General features: G+C 50.5%; 1 protein-coding gene across 2 annotated transcripts in view; it reads left to right on the top strand.

Annotated features, from left to right (window-relative positions):
- Nucleotides 1-6,911: 6,911 nt before the first annotated feature.
- The window catches only part of MRAS (muscle RAS oncogene homolog), a 56,062-nt gene continuing 39,881 nt past the window's right edge, over nt 6,912-23,092 (top strand). Inside the window, exon 1 of one of the 2 annotated variants that reach the window (XM_036030707.1) lies at nt 6,912-7,246. The gene's annotated coding sequence lies outside the window, so the exon portion shown is untranslated. Of the gene's footprint in view, nt 7,247-7,336; nt 7,625-23,092 lie in introns of those variants that run through there. The other variant, XM_028518559.2, reaches the window with a different exon arrangement.

Consider the following 23,092-nt stretch of genomic DNA (forward strand, 5'->3'; position numbering starts at 1 on the left):
TTCCTCCTCTTTCTCCCTCCCACTCCCCCGCTGATAACCCTCTATATGACCTACATTTCTGATTCTGTTCCTGTTCTAGTTGTTTGCTTAGTTTGTTTTTGCTTTTAGGCTCAGTTGTTAATAGCTGTGAGTTTGTTGTCATTTTACTGTTCATATTTTTGATCTTCTTTTTCTTAGATAAGTTCTTTTAACATTTCATATATGAGGGCTTGGTGATGATGAACTCCTTTACCTTGACCTTATCTGGGAAGCACTTCATCTGTCCTTCCATTCTAAACGATAGCTTTGCTGGATAGAGTAATCTTAGATGTAGGTCCTTGCCTTTCATGACTTGGAATACTTCTTTTCAGCCCCTTCTTGCCTGCAAGGTCTCTTTTGAGAAATCAGCTAATAGTCTAATGGGCACTCCTTTGTAGGTAACTATCTCCTTTTCTCTTGCTGCTTTTAAGATTCTCTCCTTATCTTTAATCTTAGGTAATGTAATTATGATGTGGCTTGGTGTGTGCTTCATTGGGTCCAACTTCTTTGGGACTTTCTGGGTTTCCTAGACTTCTTGGAAGACTATTTCCTTTGCCACATTGGGGAAGTTCTTCATTATTTGTTCAAATAAGTTTTCAATTTCTTGCTCTTCCTCTTCTCCTTCTGGCACCCCTATGATTTGGATGGTGGAATGTTTAAAGATGTCCTGGAGGTTCCTAAGCCTCTTCTCATTTTTTTGAATTCTTGTTTCTTCAGTCTGTCCTGGTTGAATGTTTATTTGTTCTTCCTGCTCCAAACCATTGATTTGAGTCCTGGTTTCCTTCCCGTCACTATTGGTGTCCTGTACATTTTCCTTTATTTTACTTTTCATAGCCTTCATTTTCCCCTCTAATTTGCAACTATAGTCAACCAATTTGGTGAGCTTCCGGATTACCAGTGTTTTGAACTGTGCATCTGATAGGTTGGCTATCTCTTCGTCACTTAGTTGCATTTTTTTTTCTGGAGCTTTGATCTGTTCTTTCATTTGGGCCTTTTTTTTTTTTTTTTTTGTCTTGGCATGCCTGTTACATCAAAAGGGGCAGAGCCTTAGGGGCAAACCACATCGTTGCTTCATGATGCTGTATGTGGGGGCGGGGTCTGAGAGAGAACAGTGTGGCTGGCTCTGCTCTCCCAGAGTTCAGTCACTTTGCCTGCTACTCACAATCAAATTGGACCCTTCTGGTGCTGATTCCTGGGTGGGTGGGTTTGTGTACATTCTAGGACCCTGTGGATCTCTCCAGTGAACTCTCCTGTGAGGCTGGAAGTTTCTCCTTCTGCCTCAACCCTCACAGGTGTTTTCAGTTAGAGATTTTGAAGCTTTATTATCCCACACTGGAATCCTGGGTTGCGTAGTCTGTCTCACTCCCCATTTGTTCCTCTTGGTTTATTTGCACCCAAATGTGGGACCACCCTGTCTGCAAGCCACTGCCTTGCCGCAAGTCTTCTCCGCCTGGCTGCCCATCTCCACCTCTCCTACTGGTCTGGATGAATGTTTCTTCTTGAACTCCTTGGTTGTCAGACTTCTATACAGTTTGATTTTCTGGCAATTCTGGTTGTTTTTTATTTTTAAGTTTGTTGTTGTCCTTCTTTTGGTTGTGCGAGGAGGCACAGTGTGTCTACCTATGCCTCCATCGTGGCCAGAAGTCTACTAGACAGTTTTTCAAAGCCAGTTGTGTTTCTCAGCTCCAAATCCAACCTTAATTACCTGCCTGGTGTTAATGGAGTTGTACCTCACAAACATTTCTCCTTTGTCATCTGGCATAGTCATCTGGCATAACGTTAAGCTTTGTCAGTAGAGAGCATGGCCAGCCACTGCAGCAGTAAGGTTTCTCTTCCTGGTCCTGATGTGCTCACTTGGCAGGTTCCTGCAGCACAGAGTTGCTGCACATGTGGCCACACAAAAGAACACAGCTTGTCTTCACTGGCAGCTTCCTCCAGTCTCCCAGAGGACAACTTTCCAATGCACCACTCCTGCAGGAAGTCTTGCAGCAACTTCCACAATGTAGCACCTTTCCATGGAAGGCTTCCCTCACCACCAAAGAGAAATGCTTTCCAGTGAATTCACCTGCACAGAACTTTGGTGAACTTCATCACCCAGTGAGGCACAGTTGCACTATCTCCAACAAGGTATGAATCTTAGCCTGGTGGTAGAAAGTAAGGGTCAGGACCTCTTCTTACAGGTTTGTTCCTTCCTTGGGTGTTCTGCCTTAGCCCTAGGAGATGTCGTCCCTATCTGCTTTAACTATAATTCTTTAGAGTTATCTTTCCCCTTAGTAAGTAGTCCCCTCTTCTACTTAATAATTCTGTACATGAAAATTTCCTTGTCCAACTCACTGTGGACAAGAAGCATTTTATGCTTCTGCCAGCAATTGTATGAGAGTTCCAGTTCCTCTACCATCAGTTATTTTAAAGTCTTGTCTACTAACTCCAACATCTGAATGATTTGTGTATCTGCTTCTATTGTCTATTTTTTCCTTTTGCTTATCAATTATATTTTCATGCCTCTTCACCTGCTTAGTTATTCTTTTTACATTGTATATAGGAGGTATAGAGACTCCAGATGATGTGATTTGCCAAACAAAGTGTTCCTTCTTTCTTTCTTTAAGCAGATGGGGGTGAGGGATGATCATCTCAATCCAGGGAAGAATTGAGCTGCGCTGGGGCTGAGTTTCAAATGTTATAAGACAATCCATCCCTGGTTTGCACCTACTCCTCACATGTGGATTTTGATCAGGAACCTTCAGGTCCCTCTGTCTTCAGCCATGAAAGACTGGAGGTTCAGCTCTGCTCTTCAGAGGTTCCCAATCCAGCTTTCCTGGTTCTGTCCCCATGGAAATTTAAAATCTGGCAAATATCACTAGGGCAGTGCTGGCCTTGTGTTTGAGGCAGGCCCTTTCTTCTTGGGGACCCTTTGTTTTTTAAGCATAATGGGACTACAGAAGATTTCACTCTACTTACTAGAAGCATTCCCAGGCCCAGAACACAGCAAATGTCATGTGGAGAAAATTGGTTGTATTTTTAAGGCCACCTGTTTTCCAATTTGTCATTCAAGTACTATGTGGCCACTAAAAGCTTTGCTGGTTTCTCTTTCCTCCATTAGAGATCTCCCTCTGGGCAAAGCTTGATCATTAGCCAGAGCCCCAAACTGGCAAATGCGCTGGGGGAGGGGAGAGGGAACAGCTGGAGAGCCTCACTTCCTTTCACTGCAGTAGGAGCACTGGGCTGCGCAACCTGCTACATCCTGCCTAGGAGAGAAAATTTCCTGGGCCTTTGAAAATCCTAACCCTTTTCTCTTTTCAAACTATTGTTCTAGCATGTATTTCAAAATCTTAGAGTTGACTTTTCTTTCTTGACAAATGTCTGCTGTAATGCCACTACCTTGAGGCTCTGGATTGTCAAAATACAAATCAGTGTTTCCCAGACTGTAGGGCACAACCCATGAAATCCATGTAGAGGTCTTGCTGGCATTTTTTAGTGAAACAGAATAGAATAGATCAGCATGTAACACATAGTCAAGATAAGTATTGTTTCATGAAATTTTTGTGTGTGTATATGTGTGTTCGGCTTGCAATGCAAGCCTATATCTTTCCTATGAGTTAGCAGCCCAAACTATTTAAAAGTCACTGGATTTTAATTTAAACAAAAGAAGAGCCATGGGGGTGAAAACAAACATATTAGTTGAGTATGGACAACTTTTCGGAAAAGTTTGGCCACGAATGGGAAGTACACTGAAAACTGCTCTTCTGGCCACTAGAGAGCAAGAGAAGCCCAGGTGAGGGATGAGCTGTGAGCATCAGGAACCACAAGCATCAGGGAGGGAAACTAGGCCCTGCTCTGAATAGGGCCAGGAGAGCAGTTTTGGATTAGTAAAAGGCCATGAAAACCCTGAGCAAAGACCATGTAGTTCTTGGCGCCGTATCATGGGCAGCCCAAGGAAGAAAGTCCTGTGTTTGGCATGGAACAAAGGTCAGCTGAGGGGATGAACAGACATGGCGGGGCGGGGCGGGGGGGGGCGGTGAGGCTCTTCTGCTAACCCATAATTGGTGCTTTCAGGGTCAGGAAAAATATCTAGTTTCAGCCACAGGACTGGAGAGACTCTGACAGAACGAGTGTTAGTATCCTCCTGACCTTCACCCTGCTTTCCCAACGCCAAACACACAAGCCACTGACCAGCGCCTCAAGTCTATTGTCAGTCTATTGGCTGGGTGGGATTGGGCTTGGGGTCTCCTTACATCTGAAACAGGGTAAGGAGACCTTCTGCACAGGTCATTGGGAGGTGGGTGGGCCCATCACTATGCCCATGTCTGGCACACCATGAGTGCTCAGGACCCAGAGCTGCTTTAACGCCCAGGGACCACACTGGGGCTGGGAATTCTGAGGGAAGATTGTGCCACAATGACTTGGCTGGCTCCTGGCCCCAATGTGCCCCCGCCCTCCAGGTTTGCCTACTTAACCCCTGGGCACCTGCTTGGGTCTGCTCTTAGGCATGGCACTCAGCAAGTTTTGGGACACAGAGGCAAGCACAGGATGCGTCGCAGTGGACGAGGCACATTTGCTCATGTCATCACACAGGAAAGTTCTACTCTGGGTCAGTCCAGAGCCTCTGATGTTTGCCCCTTTCTGGGAAAAACATCCTGTGGCTGGCCTTGGCTCTCAGGACCTGAAACTTGGGCCTGAATCTTGCCTGGGTTTTTGGCTTCTGCCATGCCCCAAGCACACCTACTCAGCCATTCAGATCTGCTGGAGTTTTTGGAAAGACTTGATCTCACTCATGCCTCAGCATATAAGGTTTTCTGTCTCTGGTTTATCTGACTGTTATTTGTCTTTCAATCCCTGGTTCACTCATCACCTCTCACTCCTGTTTCCTGCATTCTGGCATTGGTTTTGGTGTCCCTTTCTGGGCTCCCATGCCATCCCCACTCTGTGCCTTTTAAATTTTTTCATTAATTTATTTTTAGAGAGAGAGGAAGGGAGAGAGAAAGAAACATCAATCCTCTCTCATGCCCCCAACCTAAGACATGGACTGCAAACCAGGCATGAGCCCTGATGAAGAATCGAACCTGCAGCCTTTTGGTTTGCAGGATGATGCCCAACCCTCTGAGCCACACCGGTCAGGGCTCCCAGTGACCTTCTTTCCCACGCCACTCATACCTCGATGGCGCTCTGGTTTTGCTTGGAGGTAGGTTCTGCCATAGCACCTGGTCCACAGTAGGTGCTCCGGCAGTGTTTACCGAGTGAATGAACTGTCAAACCTAGGTCTCACTTTTCTGTTTAGTGACCTTGTTCTCTGAAGTCCCTATTTGCCAGCAACTGAGGCATGTTTTATTTCAGGGTTCAAAGAGCAGAGGAGACAGCCCAAATGGGGTAGGCTCCCTGCTGAAGACCCGGCCACAGCCTGCAGGGTTTACTCTCATCATTAGTGAATCTCAGGTACCTGCGTGCGATTACTAGCTGTTTAACTCCATTTCTGAAGAGACAAATTATTAGAGGTTTGGGTATGGAACTGGTAGAAAGGGGTAAATCGTTGATTCTTGTGCAGACATCTCTGCTCAAGCTGGGAGCAAGTCTGGCCACTGTGCCAGTCAGGGCCCAGGAGAGAGTGTCTCTTCACAGAAGAGCCCATGAGGGGCTGACAGACACCAAAACATGCAAACCCCTGCCCGCCTCCCCCACGGCCTGTGGTAAATGGAAGAGAGAGGAAGAGGCAGCTTCCAGGGCAAGATCCAGCCAGTCAAGATGAACATCTGTCCCTGGGGCCCCTCCTCGGTCAGTTCTGCCACTCCCTACCAAAGTGACAAACTCTTGATCGCACCCAATCCACATCCGCCTGGCATGGGGACCACACTCGGTACCTTCAGAACAGCAGGGGGACGTGGGGATGCAGGGGGCACAGTAGCTCTCACCAATTGGCTGCATGACCACCTGGGATGCCAATCGAAACCTGCATCACACTGGAAGCCCCAGCATGGCGTGCAGAACCCAGGGAAGTGAGGTCCCTTTAGGCCTGGGGTGGAGGGCGCAGGTCTCAAAGTGATAAGGGTTCCCTGGATGTGTAGAGCTGGTCCCAAGTCATAATCAAGGTCCACCCACAAAAGGAACGTCCTCAGAAATGACACTGATAATCAAAACTACAATGAGATACACTTCACCCCCACTAGGATGACTACAATAAAAGAATGACGGAGGGTAAGAAGTGTTGGTGAGGACATGGCGACACTGAAACTATCACACATCATTAGTGGGAATGCCAAACAGTGTAGCTGACTTCGAAGACAGTCGGAGGAGACCTCAAAATGTTAAACATGGCTAGCATATGACCCACGATTCTACATTTAAGTATATATCCAAGAGAAATGAAAACGTATGTTCATACAAAGACTTGTTTATAGCAGCTTTATTGGTAATACCCCCAAAGCACAAACAACCCGACTGTCCATCAGCTGATGAGGGGAGTAACAACATGTGGTGCACACATACAATGGAATATTATCCAGTCGTGAGAAGGAGTGAAGTGCTCCTGTGTGCTGCTCCACGGATGAACCGTGGAAACATCATGCTGTGTAAAACGCTGGTCACAAAAGGCCGCATGTTGTATGATTCTTTTTATACGAAATGCCCTGAAGAGGCAAATCCAGAAGTAGGTTAGTGGTTTCCAAGGGGTGGAGGAAGGTGGAAAGGAGGAGTGACTGCAAATGGGTACAGTTTTGGAGGGGCGGGGAGCAGATTATGAAAATCATCTGGAAACTCATAATGGTGGGGGTTGCATAACTTTGCAAATAAACTACAAACCACTAAATTGAATACTTTAAAAGGTAGAATTTTATAATATGCGAATTGTACCTTTATTTTTAAAAGAGGGATAAATGACGCCAGTGGACAAGTTAGCGGAACTGAAACAAGGAAAAGGAGCGCGCGCGCGTGTCGCTCATCCCCGTCGCATCCATCTGAACGAACTTTGGGCCCAGGAATGGTGCCCCAGGAGGGCCTGGAAAAGCGACCTTGGAGGCAGGATCTAGAAAGACACACGCTAGGGGATTCTAAGGGAATGCAGTTAAGGTTAAGATTCTAAGGGAATTCGGGATTGCATAGGACTGGGGAGGCTAAGAAGTTGGCCGGGCCCAGCGGAGATTTAAAGGTTGGAACGCAGAGGCTCTTAAAGGGGCCGGGACAAATTCCCATTCTACGTCCACCTTAAAGCCAGCTCCACGGAACCACGAGTGGGACCCGGGTAAGTGCGCAGGGCCACGGGGGAGGCACCGGTCCATGGCCGGGCTCGCGCGCCCTGCAGTGTCCGGGGTACTCCGCACGGGTGGCGGGTAGCGTGTCCTGGCGCCAGGGTGCAAGCAGGGGCGGCTGGGTAGCAGCATGGGGCTGACTACCCCCGCGCTCACAGCGCTCTATTTTTAGCAGGAGCTGTTGCAATATAAGGAATGCGCTGCGAGGCTGGCGCTCCGGGCGCTCGCAGGCTACGCGGTCGCTTTAAGGAGGCGCCAGGGTGGGGACGGGCCAGAGAGACCGGCGGGCTGGCGGGCCAGAGCCGTCAGTCCGGCTGGAGCATGGAGGAGGCGACTTGAGGGCCCGAGCCCGGACTGAGCTGGAGCGTGCCGTGAGTGGTAGGGGCAGCTGGGAACGAGAGAAGAGAAGGGAGGGCGCGGGCCGAGCGGCCCCCAGCCCTGGCTGGCGCTTTGTTCCGGGCCGGAGGTGTGGCGGCCCCCGACCCGGGCTGCGCTCTCCTAGCTGAGTGCGCTTTGGGACTAAGTAGCCTTTGGACCCCACCACAGGCTCCCGAATAACGGTGTGTGATCGAGAAATCGGCCACGACTGAGACTCTAGTGGGGAAGGCCTGCCGACCACCCAAAGAGGCTCTGTTATGATAATCGCTGTCGGGTTCCTTGTCTGCCCCAGTGAGAACCCACGGGGAGGTGGGCAACGCGGTTGTGGGGGGGGGGGGCTTTCTCCCCTTTTAAAATGGCGTTAACAAGCGCTGGATCCGTGGGTGGAGTTGTCAAATTCAGCTGAATAACAAAAAGCAGCCTTCTTCAAAAGCAACTGTACACTGCACATGGGGCTCTGGTCGCAACTAGGGCCAGGCTCATTCATTGACCAGACTTGGCTGGAGCGCCCACCGTGTGTGGGGCACAGTGCCAGCTGCTGGTCCGCAGGGAAGGTAGGGGCACAAACCGAGCCACAGCCCAGCGTGGTAGGGCCTGGGATCAGGGAAGCTCAGGGGTTCTGGGAGTAGACAGTATGGAAGGTCAGGGAGGGCCTCCTAGAAGAGGTGATGCCTGGCAGGAGCATCCAACGGCCTTTGGACTCTGTGGCTGGGACCGAGGTCTGTGCTGGTTGGGGACAAAGCCGAGCCTGGAAAGGTGGACAAGGGCTCATGGTGGTCCTTATCACAGAGCTCTGGGCTTGTCCTTCTTCTGGCCACGGAACCCTGCTTGGGCTAGAATAGTTCTTTCCATTCCAGGACTTCACTGTCCTGGACCTGACTGGGACAAGGCTGGGCATTGTGGCCTCAAAAGAGTGACCTCCCTGGCAGCAGGAGTAGTAGGGAGATCTGACTTGAAAAACCCCGCAGCTCTACTGAAATAACAGCAGCCAACAGGGCTCACACAGACCAGACATGGATGTGTTTGATCATCATTTGATAAGACTCCTGCAGAAAAGATTTTTTTATTATCCTCATATGCAGGTGGTGAACTGGGGCTAAAAGGGTCACTAACGTGCCCAAGAGCCTTTCTAGAGATCATGCTTTAGATCATGCAGCTGTTCAGGACCCTCCTGTGAGGGTCAGGCCATCCCGCGCTTGAAGGCTCCAGGGCAGCCTGTGCTGTGCTTTCCTCTATTGACATTCTCTGGTGGGTGGACGTGTGGGGTGGTGAGCTGTTGCTGTGTATTAATAACTGACATGTGTGGGGGGCTTTGCTCTGAACAAAGCACTTTCACTGAGACAGTTCTTAGAGTTTCTCCTGCTTTTCTTCAGAGGGAAGAAACTTGAGCTGGCTAACATTTTGTAACTCTCCTAATTTCCTGTAAATCGTGTGTCCCTGCTGACTGGGGTTAAAAATGTTTCAGGCCATGATTTTCATCCTTGGGTCTGTTCTCAGTGCCCAGCGGCCTGTTAGCTTCTCTGTCTGTGGTTTATGGTGGTGTTTGTCCTTTCTCTGCCAGGGCAGGCAGCATGGGGCTTTGATGCTCTGGGGGTTTCAAGGCTGCAGGGTCTGCCAGCCTCTTTCTGGGCAGGAGTGAGTGTTGAGTAAACCTGGTGCTCTGTTGGAAACTGCCTCCCTGCTCCCCCCCCCCCCCCCCCCCCCCCCGAAACCCCTGGCCTCAACATTTCCTTATGGAGAAGGGGGGGGTCAAGGCCCTCTACTGAGCCCTGGTGAGGCAAGCGACAGTCTTCCCGAGTTGTCAGCTTTGCCTCTGCATAGAGCAGTTTGTATTTTTCCACTACTCATGTTTTCATCTACATAAGGCATTTTTATGACAGGTATAACTTTTATTACTAGCTCTAATCACAAGTACTTTACGCCTTCCATTATCTGAGATGCTTATAAAGTGACATATCAGTTATCCCTGGGGCTGGTTCCTGAGCTTGAGTGATCCTGGAACCAGGGAGGACCACTGAGCTCTGAGGAGCTGAACTAGCTTCCAGGCCCTAACATCAGTCAGAATCGCACATCGACCAGCTTGCTAGACTGAGTGAGTTCTCAGGGAAACGTGACCTCTATTTTATATTTCACATCTGGTGTGATCATTGCTCTACCCATGAAATGATCCCAAATGGAGTATGCCTCCCTGCAAGTGATTGAAAACATACCTGCTCGTGAGCATTGTATCATTCATACAAACCATACACGTCTGAACTAAGTGGGAACACATTCTTGGGCAAAGCTGGAATGTTCTCAAGCGTCCAGTGCATTGAGTTCCAGAAGCTCTGTTTCTGCCAGGCCCAGGACAGGCATCTGGCTGGCTATACAAAGGTACAGTTACCTTTGTCTGGGAATGAGAAAAAGGAAGGAGCTGGCAGAGTTCCCTGTACCTGGGGCATCTGGCAGGTGCCCATTCTCTAGAGGCTGAGCAGAGAATTCGAGCTTTGAGAGGAGTTTTGTTGGTGGACACACCAATCCTCGTAGTCTTGGGTGATGTCACTGGCCCTATGGTACTAGAGCAGTAGGATGCTTTTGGCTGCAAAAACCAGACCTCAAGTAATAGTGGATTAAACAGAGTTTAGATCTCCCAAAGATGCTCTCAGCTCATGTGAGGTCTCTGTACACAGGCATGGGATATCAGTGCCACTTCCAGCAAGTTCTTTCATGGGACAGGCAGCTTCTTGAATATGCCAGTGAGAAGCCCAGAGAAAAATTGCTTGGGTATACAAAATTGAGCATACAATTCAGGGGTTTCAGGGATCTCTGAAAACAAGCCCTGGATCCCCGTTAGATCCCCTGGTCTAAGCCAGGTTGCTTCACTACTGTTTACCCAGGATTCACTGTGTTACTCTGCCTTCCCACTGGGCCAGCATGTCTTCGTGGTAGAGACAGTGTCAAGAATGAAAATAGAGTGGGACAGCTGTCAGTTCTCAGCCTGAGTTGGAGTCTGTGCAGTCAGCCAGCGAGTCTGTCTTGTAGAACTCTGACGAAGAGGGCAATGCTGCTGCTACCTCGTGCTTCAGACAAACCAAGGCTGCCCTCCTTGGTGCCCGCATTGCATTCCTTGATGCCCATCTCCAGTCTTCTGGGTAGCATTCCTGCTGCCCGTGATGAGGTTTCCCTACCTATTCTCAGAGACTCTGCCCCCTGGCCCTCCTTGGCCTAGCTCCCACCACTGAGCCCCTAGGCCCTTTTAACCGCTTAGCATGATCCACAGCAGCTTCCTACAGCCATCTGTCTAGTGGGGGTCATAAAGTAGCAATGTCCTTTAGTACTCAGTGTCCTTTAATGTTCTTGGTAGCTTCACTAGGTGGGGCCTGCTGATGGCCAATGGCCAAATGACAATGCGGGTCATTACTGGTTGCTGAGGTGACATTCTGGGTGTCAGAGGGGTATATTCTCATCAAGAGAGCCTGGCATCTGTCTATCTGAATTTATATATGGGTTGTATAGGTAATGAGATTTCGGAGAGCACCAGGAAAGGATTTGGCTGTGCAGCGTGTAAAGTGAAGGAGGGCAGGGTGGAGAGTGGGGAGCTCTGAGCTCTGGTTCCGGCCCTTCATGACTATTGATAGGGCCTTGGGAGGGTCCCATGCTGCAGTGGCCCAGGCACCATCTGTGACTTCTCTGCTGAGCCCTCAGGGTTGTCAGGGGGATTAGATGAAATACACAGATGAGAACATGCTTGGGAAACCAGAAAGGGTTATAAAAATGAAGAGTATTATCAGCATTCAGGCAACCTTCAGATAACAGAATCCTAGCCCAGAGGGGCCCCTGGAGCCTATGTCGACTGGGTTCAGACCCGGTAGAGCACATTCCTCATAGTGGTGAGGGTGATGATTCTGGGGCGGGGAAGGGGGGGCACATACAGCTCTTACTAGTTTTATACTTACTATTAAAAATGCAGGCATCATATCAAATCTTTTTTTTATGGATATTTAGTTCAGACTAAGGCTAAAGAAAGATTTTTAAATGATCCCTTGAGTAAAGGCTGGGAAACTTGTAACAGGGGAGTCCCTCCCATGGATCCTTCTAGACACAGGGAGCTTGCTGCCCCTCAAGTCAGTCAGCCCCCAGGGGGATGTTCTCACCCTTGCGAAGTTCTTCCTTTTTCCCCTTAAGCTATCCAATTGGGTCTGTCTCATGTGAACCTTTGATAGCCATGCTTTTCTCCGGCACCAGCAGCTCTGTCTGCTTCAACTGCTCCTCAAATGGCATGGTTTAAAGACAGCCTCTCTGTGTGTCCATCTGCCTGCCTCTCTCTCCCTCCCATCTTTCCTTCAACAAAGACTGGTGGGCCAGACACTCTGTATTCACCACCTGTAAGCCTCACAGTTTGGCCGTTAGCCTTTCACAGATGAGGGAACTGAGACTTGGAGAGTTTGAGCAGGCCACCACAGACTTACTCTGAGAGAACCAGAGCCTGGAAGGAGTCTGACCAGGGTCTGCCTGGTCCTGAAGTGCACACACGCTCCTTCTTTCACTCTGCACTGCTCCCAGAACCGGAGGACCCAAAACGATACATCTCTTCTCTCCTGCTGCTCATGGGACACGTCCGATGGGGGCCTGACCATGTGCAATCAGTGCCGCAGGGGAGCAAAGGCCTCAGGAGGAAAGGGGACGGATAGGCCCATGCGCAGGGACATTAGGAGGTGGCAGAACCCACAGAGGTGCAGAAGCGGCTGCTTGGCAGAGGCAGAGAACCCGGTGATAGTTAGCCACAAAGCCCTGAATCATTTGTGTACGTGGTGTATTTTTGAATTAAAAAAAAATAAGAATGGAAAAATATAAGGGGTAATATAACAAACACCATGTACCCATTACCCACCCACTCAGTCCTTTGCATGACACTGCAGGACTTAGAACATGTCCCTCATCCTTAGTGTGGGCCTGACCTCAGCTGTGGTGGCCTTTTGGAAATGCCACCTGGTTGTCCCTTGAGGTTGTTGATGGGCCCTCTTGTTGCCTGTGACCACACTGGGGAAAGAGCACAGGGGAGCAGGATGAGCGCGCATTTTTGGATTTAATCTTTTTCCAAAAAGTGGATTTGCCCTCAGAAAACACCTGCCTTGACCCTCGTGGGCTCAGGCCAGACTGCAGAGCATAATTTAGCCGCAGCTGCCCAAACTGAACTATCATTTAAAGGGTGGGTGTATATATTTGGAAAAGGGAAAGAATAAATATGATTTTCCTTTTATAACTAGATGACAGCAACTCGTTGAGTAGCTCATCTGAAATGATCTTTAACAAAATACGTTTTCTATTCTAAAGTCTAGAACTACTTTACAGGAAGGGACTACAGTGCAACATAGAACATTTCTAATCCCTACCTTCACCTTTCCATTTCTCCCTTTTCTTTGCTTGCTCAGGAAGAAGGTCCCCAGGTGCCTGGCCCTGGTCCTGGGAGGGTGGGGGAGGGAGAGGCAGCCCTCCAGCTGCAGAGGGTGGAAGCTCTCCATGACAACGGGAGGCATTTCTCACCCAGCTGTTCACAGCCTTCTCCTTTCCACCCCCGGCTGCCTCCGGAGCTGGAGCCTGATGCCATCCCGCTTGTGTGGAGCTTGGGCCTGAGTTAGAACATTTCTCAGAGCAGTGCTTTTTAAATCAGGGCAGAAAAAATTCGAACACTTCTGGAAAAGGCTTCCACACTCAGGCAGATCCCACTTTCAGAGAGTTACAACCCACTGGGGGCAAAGATTTGAACTAATTTCATAATAGAACACTGGGGACCTGAGGTGGCCCCGGAATCCTCCTCATTAAGTGGTGAAAACGAGTTGAAGTGTTTTCTGCCTCCGAGTTGCTGACAAAGAACAACACTGCCTGTGCCCTTCTCCCTCACCCGATGGAGACGCTGTAAAGCCAGCAAAGGCTGGGCACCCAAAGACCTCGGGAGAATCTGCTTTGTCGGGGTTTGTCTCCCCATAGAAGTGATCTGAGACTGTACCAGTGAAGGCAGTTAAACACATTATAAAACCAGTTCCTATCTGGCTAAACAGAAATACACATACACTTTATGTTTGCAGACCCTTTATTTTATTTTTTTTAATCCCGATGGTTTTGGTTATTTCTTAAATTCCTCCCCTCATTTCTAATTATCTCTCCTTTGGCTCCAGCCTTAACCTCTCTCGCTCAGATTGCTGCAAGAGCATTGCAAGCGTTTCTCTGTTCCTGATTTTACCCACTCTAAATCCACCCTGAAGTTGACCAAAATGAAGTATCTCAGAATCAAATTTGAGCATTTTGCTCCCTTACTTAGACACCTGTTGATGAGTAAGAAGAAGGGACTAGCCCTACCAGATACTAAAATACACTAGAGAACTAGGGGAATTAAAGTTGTGTTGCTCTGGCATAGGAATACACAGGTCAATGAAGCAGAAGAGTGCCTCCCCCAAAGCCTGCCCCCCCAGATCCTTTTATTTGAAATGAGGCTACAGGCCCATGTGTTCAAGAAAAGTTCTGGCTTTAAAAGAAGCCGCTGTACACACTGTGTGTTAGGCTGCCCCTCGTGTGCCAGGCACCCAGATGGGGAGTGAAGGTATTCCTAGGCACGAGGAGCTGTGTAGAGGCTGCTGAATGTGTGGTGGGTTGGGCGGCCTACCCACCCCTTAGGAGCTGGCCCTGTTGGGGAGTCCTGGGGGCAGGTTCTTGCCTCCCCAAAGCATTCCATAACCATTTCAAAAGAAAATTAATTTTAATTCAGTTTAGGTTTTTTTCTTTTTATCCTTCAGAATTTCAATGTATCTTCTTGAAAAGCGCCTGTTTTAGATAACACACAAGTTCCTCCTTTATATTTTCATTCCACTGGAAATGAGGTCCCAAGGAAGAGATGGAGGCAAACGCATCTTTCTTGGCTAGTACCCTTCCCTCACAAGTAGGCTCAGCAGCCCAAAATAGCCTCTGTCATGTTCTTCTTTCAAAGCCTGCTTTATTGCAACCGGAGATGATGGAAAAGGGTGGAGCCACTGTCCCAAAGCCTTGGGGCATCTATAAGAAAAAAAAAACTTGTATGAGATCTGTCTGCTCAGCCATCCCTCCACACCCACATTCCTCAGGTTGACATTCCTTGGGCAGCAGGGCTGGGAAGGCCTCGTGCCCCTCACACCGAAGCCCTTCTTTTCCTGCTAAGGAAGCCAGGCCCCAGGTGCCCCGGTGGCACTCCCAGAGCGAAGGTCAGCTGGCATCAGGACCTTCCCGCCTATCCCCACTCCCTGACCCCCAGCCCCACCCTCCTGAAGTGGACAGCGGCCTGAGTCCACTTCTCTGGGACTGGGTGGGTGTTTCCTGCATGTTTGAGATTTTACGGAGGAAATCAAAATAAAGAAACAAAGCCTTTGTGTTCCTTCTGGACTCACATGGGGGCCGGCCGGAGGGATGGAAAGGGGGAGCGGGAGCAGGTCACTTGGCACTTCAACAGAATAACCATTCTGATAAAGCATTTAACAGGGATGTTTTTTCTATTTAGGGTCAGTGTGATTGAGCAGGAAAGCTGGGTGGAAGACTGGGAGGGCCTCTCTGAGTGGAAGGAGAGGGCCCCAGGGAGGGTCTCAGGCGAGTGTCTGAACCTGCCAGCAGGGCTGCAGAGGAACTCGCAGTCCTCCCCTCCCTCCTTGGAACACCCACAGGGATGTGGGCATGGGTTCCAATTTCTGCCCCCTCCCTCTTGTCTGTGTGAGCTTGGGTGAGTCCCCTCTGCTGTGAGCCGCCTTTGCTATGTTTCTACCAGGGGACAATGCTGCTGTAATGCAGAGGACCCAGCTACCCTGTCCCTCTTTTTGCTCCAGTCTGATTATATGGGTCAGGCCTTCATCCCACACATGCGGAAAAGGGGAGGTGTTCTCCTCAATATTTCTTCATTCTTCCCAAAGGATTTCTCCTTATAGAAGTTCTCCGAGTATATCATTTTTAAAAAACATTGTCCAAGCATCAACAAAGTCTGCAGTATTTCTAGGAATTGCAGGGTGGGGACTGTGCCCGCTGGCCGTCTGGCCTCTGGCAGGGTCAGCTGCCACACTTTGCATGTGCACAATAGGCTTTGGCTTCCTCATTTCCTAAGCCCCACTAAGCCTTTAGGCTGTTGTGTGTAATAGGCTTTCACCAAGGGCTGATAAGAAAGGGGGTTACCCATTGCTCAGAATGGGGCAGAAGTTAAAACTTTTCAGACATCCTCTCCATGTCTGCTCACGCCCTTGGAGAGCTTCTCGCTGGTTGTCTGTCTCCTCAAGCCTCGTTTACTGCCATGTTCCAGGGGCCAATTTTCCTGGACACTTTCCCCAGAACTTCTGAAAACTCCAATTTCCATTACTTTTGATTGCAGAGCAACGATGATGGTTATATTCTAGACTCGGCTGTGGGCCTGCGCTTTTACATCTGAAAAGAGCCATTACAGATCTAATCTAAGTAAGAGTTACACACCCGGCCCTACACCTTTACTTACCTGCAGTAAGACCAGCCGTGGCTCTGGGATTAGTACTGTCACTGACCCTGGCCAGATCAAGCTCTTAGGTCAGGCCTTCTTTCCTGATGGCCAGAGCAAACCCAAGTGTTAATTTTCCCCCCACTCCTGTTGGAACAGTTTGCAGAGTAGTTGTGATTATTAGTGCTAATGTAGGTCAACAAATATTTATTGAGCACTTTCTTTATGCCAGGCATGCGCTGGGGACCAGATACTGTGGAGAATAAAACAGGGGACAGGCCCTGCCCTCCTGGAGCTGCCAGTCGAGTGGGGGGTGACACATTACTTCATAAACAATCAAGCAGTAGGGTACCAGCATGCACAGTGCCGTCAAGTCAGTTGGGTGTTTTGTAAGAGTACGACCGAATCTGGTATGGGGGCCGGTGAGGGTGGCCAGGGAAGCACATGGAAAGTGTTTAGCACATGATCAGGACTTAATAAATGTGCATTGTAGTTATCAACCCTGGCCACCGGACTCAGCTTGATTCTACCTTCAGATGGCTGCCGTCGCCAATAATAGTTTTGTCCAGAGAGGTTTTGTAATATTTCTAAGGTCACACGGCTAATATGTGGCACAACCAGGATTCAGAACTGGGCCTTTCGGATCCATTTCCATGCTCCTAACATTTGCTCTTCCTCCTGCTTCACCCACCGTGGACTGTCCCCATCAGGTGGGCTGTGGGGTGGGCTGTAGCTCCATAGCTTTTCCCTTCACCTGAGCCCCTGAAACAAGCCAGCACGGATTGTGGGTTGTGATTATTGCTCCAGTCCTCAGAAATAAAATACGCTTCTTTTTCAAACCCTGGGGTGGCTCAGCAGTGATGCTTCAGTCCAGCTGAGCGGCTGCAGTCTCTCTGTAGAGCGGGCTCTACGGGATGATTCAAAGGGAGCTCCTGTCTTCCCCCTTCCCCTTCTCCTGAGCACTTTGGGATGCTCCAGAAAACACAGCTCCGTGCGGCTCCAGGCACTTTTCTGGCCTGTTTGGTGGAGTGGGGTCTTTGGCAGGAGTTTCTACAACAAATTGTATTTCTACAACATACATACCGATGATAATAATAATAGCAAACACTTCATGTGCCAGGTACTGTTCTAAATATTAACACATTCTGCTCTTCAAACAATCCTGTGAGGTGGATACTGTTATTCACAAGTGAGGAAACTGAGGCACAAACGGGTTGAGCAATGTGCCTGAGGTCGCACACCTAGCAGAGGGGCAAACGCTTTGATTCATACCTTTTATGTACATAGAAAAAAGGGACAGGAATCTGGCCCCTCTGCCAGTAGCAGCTTCTGGATGGGCCCTGCCCCTTGGGAATGGAGTGGGCCTGCCTTGGTCTGCCGTTGTCCCCTCTCTGCCGTCCAGGGCTTGCCATCCAGCCTGGCCAGGCTGCTGACGAGGGCAGGAAAAATGCTGCAGCTCTTCAGAGACTGGGGAGGAAGATGTGAAAAGTGGCCTCCTGCCCTTCACATGAATGGGCTTAAAATCCACAGTTCAGAAGAGTCCCTGAGAAGTCATCCCACCCCACCTGCAAACCGGTTCGGCCTCCAGAGCCAGCCAGCCAGACCCACCTCCCTGAGACCAGCTTCACAGCCTCCGCAGAGGAAAATCCCACATCGCCCCGGGCTGCTCATGGCCCTGCCGCCTCGTTTTCAGGAAGTTTCCCTCTTATTTTGCCCTTGCTCCTTCTCTAAGTCTGATTACTCTTTTAAAATGGAGACCAGATCACTTCAGGAAAGAGCCCAGACCCTGTTTCTTCTTGTTTTTTGGGGGTCAAACATAAAAATTACCACATTTTTCATTAACGGTGTTTAACAATTTGAATGTAATTGATGGAAACAAGTCAAAGCCACAGTCACTTTTGAACGTGCCTTTCTGGCCTCCCCCTCTCTGTGTTCGGATGCGCTCCAGGGGTGGCCTGCACCTGTCCCCTACCGACTGCTGGACTAGAGCGTCTCCCTCAGCTGAGTCACCCTGCCGCTTGTCCCCAGTGCCACTTCCACTTCCAAAGTGGTGAGACTTCACACGGCCTGCTTTGTGGCCAAAGCCAGGCCAGGCCAAGGCAGTGCAGAGAGCAGTCTGCCTTGGAGTGGCCACGCCATTCGATGTGTGCATGCTCGAGGCACGCTCCAGGCAGCCAGGGGTGGCAGCGGGAGCTCTTGTGGACTGGGGCCACCCAGGGCAGTGATTTGTTCAGCTTTTATAGTGTGTGTAAAACTTTTTAATTTGTTACCAGCATTAAAATATCAGTCCTGCATAAAAATCCAGATTCCTAGCTACTCTTTGAAAATGTAGACTATCTGGCCACCCTGTTACAGATGTGCTCATGCTGCAGCCGTTAACTGGTGGCAGAGAGGGGGTAGCAGTGGTCTCCTGTTAGCCACAGGCCCCACCTTTCCCTCTTGACTATACCTGCCCTCTTTCTCTTATGATGGGCTTGGCCTCTGCCTACCCATGAGTTTAGAATGTCCATTTGTTTCCTGAGTCCCCCTTTCTGCTGCTGCAGGGTAAAGCAGTTGAGATGTGGTCAGCCAGGACTTGGGCTAGAGTTTAGCCATAGTCATCCCTGACAAGAAGCATCCACCCAACAGGCAGAGGCTGCTGCTGCTGCTGAAGGATGCTTCAGGCTTTGCTCTGCTCTCTGTCACCACCTCTGTTCTTCCAGGCCTCTTACCAAAGGGCACTGATATGAAGCTGCAGATCCAGGAGACAGGAGCCCTGGTCTGGGACAGCCTTGTGGGACAACCCGTGAAGTTGTGTTCTGGTTAGCTCCACACAGCTCACTCGGGAGAAAGGTAGTATGAAAGGATTTGCCTTGCTGCCATCTGGAGACTCTGGGGGTGGGGTGGGGTGTCACTGGGCCCCAGGAACTACAGGGCACTCAGTGTTTGGGAGCATAGGTGGCCGGAAAGAGCCCCTCATTGTCACCTACTCCTCCTGCTGGGTTGGTGCCCATATGTATCTAGTGGGAATCCTCATATGGCATCTCCCTTAAAAGGGCCCCTAACTCACTCCTCTGGTCTCTGTGTGGCCCACAGGCATAGCACCCCCACCACCTCTGCCCCATTTTTCACCCAAGCCAGACTCCCGCCTGGCTCCCGGTGCCGACCCTGTGTTTTGGAAATGCAGACAGTAGCCACATGGAGCATCTGTGCAGAAAGTTGCTCTAGGGCTCTAGGGGGACCCTGAGATAAAGAAGAGGAGGTCCAGCCCTCTGTGGCCCCTGCCCCGCCTAGCAGGGGAATTGTGACAGGAAAATAGCTCCCTGCTCCTTGAGCAGAGGGGAGGGGAGAGGGGCATGCTCCCAGGAGAGGCAGAAGCTTGTGGTCACTTGCAGATGGAGATGTGTGGCCTTGTACAAGCCACAGAGCCTCTGTGACCTCAGGGTCCCTCATCACTAACAGGGAATAAACAGTGCCTTTGTGGGGAGGTGGCTGAGAGCAGTCAAAGGGAGTAGTGGCTCCAGAGCCCTCCGGCTGCCCCCTGCCCTCTGGGTGGCCCTCCACAGACACAAGCAAGGTGGCTCAGTGGGTGGCCTGGAGAGGTAGGACAGGGCCCAGGAAGGAGAAGGAAGGATCACTTCGGGAAGCTGGGTTTAAGAAAGGCTTCCTGGGGGAGACAGGGAGGCCGCTCCTTATAGAGGGAGTGTTTTCACTGGCAGGGGAACCGCAGTGCAGGCAGAGAACATTCATTGGCAGACTTTGAGGTGCCCTGCCAGGGGCTGGAGCCCTGACAGATCAGGTGCCACCCCCATACTTAAGGATGCTGTATGAGGAATGAGGATGCTGTATGAGGATTAAGTGGGGGCAGAAGCTGCTCCAGAGAGAGCAGGGGTGCCTGCGTGCCCTGTCAGCGGGGAGAGCTCCAGGCACCCGCATGTGGTTTTTCCAGGAGGCACAGTGCATGTGCTCAGGGGCCGCTTGAGGGACAATGAAGCTGGTGTGGAAGGAGGGCGGTGCTGGTGGAGGCGGCCCAGGCAGAGATCGGAGCCTAGCCACAGAGTTGCTAGGCCTTGACCTCAGATTTGAGTAAAGGGATGCTTGAGCCTCTGGGGGAGAAAGGGAAAGAGATCGCCAGATAAAAGGGTGGGAAAGGGGCTCTGGAGGCCAGGGGGCAGTGGGCGCTGCGGGCTGAGTCCTGTTTATGAGGGTTGGGGCCTGAGTAGCCCAAAGAGATACAGTGAAGACACGGACTCACAAAAGCTCCCCTTGGTGGGGGCTTAGGGGACAGCTGAATCTGAATTGGAGGGGGTAGGACAGTGGCCTGCCAGGCTTTGGGGAGTGCGAAGACCCTCCTTTTGGAGAATCCCAGAGCATCCTGAAGCTGGCCCTCCCTGGTGGGGTGGCCACCAGCATGACCTTCCTCGGAACATGCAGATTTCTGTATAAGACTGAGAAGTTCTGCATAACTACAGGTGAGACTTTCCCAGCCCTCAGAAAATATTAATAGGCCCCCAGGACTGAAAATAAGAATTTAAACATAAAGGCACTTCCTCCTTTCTGCCCCTAGCTGCCACTCGAGGAAGCTGTGAGCCAGGCTGTAACAGAGGGGAGATGGTGAGCCCTGTCTCTGACCCCAGGGTTGAGTCCATCCTTGTTGTCAGTGGTGGGGCATGGGAACACCCTGGGGGCCCCGGGTGGAACCTCTGAGACCATGAGGGTCAAGCAGCCAGTGGCAGCATCCCCATGACTCAGGGATACCGGTGGGACACGTTCTCAAGGGTTGTGTGGACCATGAGACACTGGGGCCCTTGTTGGTTCCTTGGTTCTGAGAGCCTCTCAGACCCAAGGGGTACCCTGATCTAGCTGGTGGTGAGCAGGGCAGTTTTAGTTTTCAGTTGCCAGGTCTGGGTGCCAAATCTCAGCTTCACCGGCCCTTTACCAAGCTATGCCCTTGGGCAAATGCCTGATTCTCTCTCTCCCTCTCCCTGCTGGCAAAATGGGGACATTAAATGCCACTGCACACATTCTTGCCTTCAGGCCTCTGGGGCTGTGGCGCACCCTCTCTGTGTGACCTCCCTGCTCCCACCTGACCCTGTAGCCTTTTCCCACCTGCTTCCCCTGGCCTCTGAGCTTCTAGAACACTTAGAGAGTTTGTCCTGTGCAAGTTATCCAGCCTCTGCTGGTCATTTCTCACTGGTTAACCTCACCGTGGTCATCAGGAAGGTCGTGGAGCCCATGGATGGGGCAGATCTCCAGCCAGTGGCCATTGTGCTCCTGCAGGCCTGTGTGGAGGGCAAGGTCGGAGGGTCTCCTGGGCACATGGGGCCTCTGTGCTCTCCCCTGCCTCACCCTGCAGCCCAGGACTGGTTCTTACATTATTCAGGGCTGTGAAGCAGCCACTGTGTGCCAGGCACTTACTGGGTGTGTGAGGCTTCTGCAGTGTGAGCATGTGTATATTGCAAATTTGGTGACTTGTCCAGTTTGCTCTTCCTGGATTATAAAACTGGGACCTTTCAGGTGTCATGTGTCCTGTTTTCTCTTTTCAAGGAGGCATCCAGAGGGGGGCTAGGTTTTATAGTGGAGAGCACTTTTGGATTTAAGGACCGGAGAGGGAAGCCATATTTTATGCTGAATTCCCAGTATTTTGGTATCTTTTGCACTCTATTCAGTGAATAAGCATCTCCTGAATTCTTGGGGAAATGTCTTTGAGGAGCTTAAATCTCACCCATCATTCAGCCAGCAATCATATGGGGGCTTGCTGTCCCATGGCATTGCTGTGGGGAGGACAGTGGCAGGCTGAGCGGTGATGCTGCCCCCCAAGGCAGGATGGGGGAGCTGGGACCAGCCTGCAGATGGCATGAGAGGAGGGTGTGGTGATGGGCTGAATTGAGCTGTCACCTGTGGAACCTGCCAATTTGCAGGCATGAACTCAGGAAGGACTATGGAGAGCAGGGAGGGCTTCCTGGAGGAAAGAGGACTTGGAAGGATGCTGATGTTTATTGAACACTCACTATGGGCCACATGCTGAGCCAAGCAAATAAATATATAGCTTTTCATGGCCATCATGAAGCAAATGCTGCCACTGTCCCCACTTTTACAGAAGAGGCACCTTACTTGCCTAAGGTTTCAGGTTGTCTTGAGTCCATAGCTTAAGCTCCTTGGTAAAGGGTTCCAGGTGAGAGGCCGGCCCCAAGCTGGGGAAGGAGCAGCCTGTGTGTAGGACTACAAGGGGACAGGATGGGGCTGGGGCAGTGACCAGCTCAGTGGAGAGGGTTCCACATGCAGGTGTTGGAAAATGAGGGTGTCAAAGCCACCGGTGCTCCCAGCCTCCTCCCTGGTCCTCAGTGCAGGAGGCCACCTGGCAGTACCATACCTGTGTCCTGTTTGTAGACTTTATCCCTGTGGGGATGAAAGGCATGTCTGCTTTCAGTGACTAGTATTTGCCTTGGGTGCCTTTCGGGCACTGACATCCTCAGCTGCTCCTCCCACAGGGACCTGTGGCCTGGGGGCCTCTCTGACTATGACACTACCTCCCTGGCTCACTGCTGACCTTTCCACTGAAACTCCTGGCTCTGCTGCCTGGACTGACTCCACACCCACCCAGCCTCTAGCAGCCTCGATAGGATGCCCAGCATGTAGGGCTGGCCCTGGGCTCTGGGCCACACTACGTGGTTCCAGGTCCCTGCATTGCCTGCATGACCTTAGAAAAGTCATTTTACTTCTTTGTGTCTCAGTTCCTTCCACTGCAAACTGTGGATAATCAAAGTCACACCTCATAGGGCTGGTGGGAGAATTAAATGAGTGAATTTTGTAAAATCTTCCAACAGCATCAGGCACATTGCTACATCGTTTGTATTGTTTTTAACAGGATCACTCTTACAATTCTTATGCCAGGTGGTTTCTGAGCCCCTGCTCTGGGCTTCAGTGCTGGGTATAGATGCTAAGCTCCAGGCCCTGTCCGGGAGGCACTTTCACACTAGTGGTAAGACCAGTGTTAACAGCTGTGGTATAAGGAAGCACGAGGTAC

This window comes from Phyllostomus discolor, chromosome 7 (assembly GCF_004126475.2).
Source record: "Phyllostomus discolor isolate MPI-MPIP mPhyDis1 chromosome 7, mPhyDis1.pri.v3, whole genome shotgun sequence".
Taxonomy (NCBI): domain Eukaryota; kingdom Metazoa; phylum Chordata; class Mammalia; order Chiroptera; family Phyllostomidae; genus Phyllostomus; species Phyllostomus discolor.